General features: G+C 32.8%; 1 pseudogene; it reads left to right on the top strand.

The window, feature by feature from the left end:
- Positions 1-1,573: 1,573 nt before the first annotated feature.
- LOC123011133 lies at positions 1,574-2,486 on the top strand (annotated as a pseudogene).
- Positions 2,487-2,881: the final 395 nt, after the last annotated feature.

Genomic DNA, 2,881 nt, shown 5'->3' with positions numbered 1-2,881 from the left:
CTGACGCCCGAAATGTCACAGAAACAAAGTTTATATGGAAAAATCGAAAATTGAAACGGCCTTATAAGCGTAGCTTTTTGATTCAGATGGCCTTGGTAAACAGATACTACCAATGCCATCTTTTGGTTGTATGTTTTGTTTTTAAATTTACCTAAAAAAAATACAGAATATAAAGCAATCTTTGGATATTTAGCGCGAAATATAAAAAAAAAACACTTTTCAGTCAAGTTTCAGCAATATTTTTCAAACGATTTCCTTGTTGATTTTTCCGTTTCAAGTTCTAATTATTTGTTACATCCTTTGTTCGTTGTTTAAGTCCCAAGTTTTCAGGTTTTGAAATAAATAGGTAAGTGGGTATAAATTGTAAATTGTTAATAAAGATACTATATAATTTGTATCTATAGCTTTGATATGGATGAGAAAAAACCTAGAGTTTATTGTGGAGTTTTAGGGTGTGGGAAAAATGTTACTCCTATGTTTCATTTCCCCAACCCAAGATTTCAGCTGGAGCGTTTTCATCGGTAGCTTGAAGCAGCAGCAAATCCACGTTATGCAGCAATCAGCCGGGAACAAATTTATCGAAAAGCATTTATTTGCTATTAACATTTTGAAGAAAATCAGTTTGTTCCCGGCTCAAAAAAAATTAATGAAGATTGCTGTTCCAACTTTAAATTTACCTGATGGTATTAATTTTTAAATTTAAAAAAAGTTACAAAATTATTTAAATATTTTACTGAAAGCTGAAAATCCATTTGCTCCATGCAATTTTAGTATAGATGTCGAAAGAACGAATCCTCTCGAATTGGTAAAGGCTGTAGAGTTCTCAGATTTTAATAGTGATGATCATAAGTAACACAATTATCGAGTTGTATGTATTTTCAGTATAATAAAAAAATATACCGTTGTGATTTTTAGATAACGATAGTCCTGTAAGTGTTAGACAAGAACCTTCAGGAACATGTAATGGTGCGTAATATGCAATTGTTTTTACAAACCTACAATAAAGTATTTTGTAGATGCTGAAGTCCGCTCTTTTACTTCTAATAGTACGTGTTGTTCTATGTTACCTCATTAAGTTATTTATTAAAAAAAATTGTTTTATAGCCGTTCAATGCTCAGATAAGCCGGCATTATTATATAAAATGAAAAAAAAAAAAAAACCTGAGTCAAGAAATGAAATTAAATAGAGGTACGGATTTAAAAAAATAAATAAAGTACACTTATATATTATTTATTCCTTAGTGTCGCTTCTAAAACGTGTGGGCTCAAAAAAATAAAATTGTAAATGAAACCGAAAAAAAATTATATGTTGAAGCCAAAAAAGGTCTCAAGACTCTTACGACTCAAAAATAATATAAAAAAAATAGCCTCAAAATTGTACAAACCGTAAGTAAATCTGAAAAATTGAAACAATTATTTGAAGGGATGACACCTGTACAACAAAGGTTTATTGAAAGTCAAATAAGAAATCAAAAGTACAAACCAAAAGGGCGAAAATTTACTTTTGAAGAAAAAGCCGATTTTATAACAATTTGGAAAACTTATAAATTATTACAAAAAATGCACATTTTTCCTTGGCACTCTGAAGGCAACTCTGAGGAAAGTTCCGATCCAACCAGGCATCTGCAAACCTATGTTCCAAGTCCTCAAGAAACAAATAGTTCAAATGAAGAATAAGAGTTATTCTTTATGCACTCTCATCTTTGATGAGATTGCAATTCAGCCACATTTTCACTATTTGCCTGAGGAGGATAAGATAATAGGATTTGAAGATGATGGACCATGTTTGTGTTTTTATGTTTAGAGGAATTTATAAAAGGTGGAAGTAACCAGTTGCTTTTGCCTATGAAAGCAGAAAATATTGTCCGTTTATATAAAGAGATTATAAAAGAAGCTACAGAGGCTGGTCTAAACGTTATTGCATCAATTTGTGACCAAGGGACCAATAATGTTAAAGCATCAATTTGCTTCTTGGTTACACAAGACGTGAAGCTTCTTTGAAAGATGAGGAGGTACAAGCTGGGGTAATAAAAATTAATAATAGCAGTATTATCCCACTGTTTGATCCTCTTCATCATTTAAAGAGTTTACGTAATAACTTGTTAACCAAGGATTTGCAATTTAAGCAAGATGGCAGAACAATGTTGGTCAAATGGTCGCATATAATTGATGCATATTGTTTAGATCAGCATGGACATTGGCGTTGTCAATCGAAACTAACAGTTCATCACGTTATTCCCCATAGAATTCATAAGATGAAAGTTTCGTTGGCAGCGCAGGTGTTTAGTCACTCTGTAGCTTCTTTTACAATCTTAGCTGCCGGTGCAAACCCGGAACTCTTTGGGGGAAGATCCTTGCCACAAGAAGCAAGTGACACTGCCAAATTCCTCAAGTTCATTGATAACACTCTAGAAGCACTATACTTGATTTTCTATATTGAGTATATTCTATGCAGTGGACTGACGGCACAAAAGAATCACAGTTAAATGTTCCACCAAGAAAGGGCGGTAGACTTATAATTGTGCATGCAGGTACTGCGGTGGGATTTATACCTAACGCACTTTTATTTTTTCGATCCAAAAAAAAGATCAGACCATCATCACGAAGAGACGGACTCCTCTAAATTTAAAACATGGTTCATTGAACAACTTTTACCTGATGTTAGAATCATGGGATCACTGCTACGGCAGATTTCCATAAGGCTGAGTTAAATGAACTTATAAAAAAGAACAAACCAGATGTAAGACAAAATTGCGAGAACACATCTCCATAACACTATAAGTCTACCACTGTATCATTGTGTATATAATCCGATAGAATTGATTTGGACAGAAGTTAAAAATTTTGTTGCTAGAAATAACTCAACATTTAAACTTAAAGA

The sequence above is a fragment of the Tribolium madens genome, unplaced genomic scaffold (assembly GCF_015345945.1).
Source record: "Tribolium madens isolate multiple individuals breed KSU strain unplaced genomic scaffold, Tmad_KSU_1.1 Scaffold_19;HRSCAF=116;Tcas5.2_LG9, whole genome shotgun sequence".
NCBI classification, from domain to species: domain Eukaryota; kingdom Metazoa; phylum Arthropoda; class Insecta; order Coleoptera; family Tenebrionidae; genus Tribolium; species Tribolium madens.
Note: the sequence above shows the minus strand (reverse complement) of the source record. Positions and strands in the feature narration are given on the sequence as shown.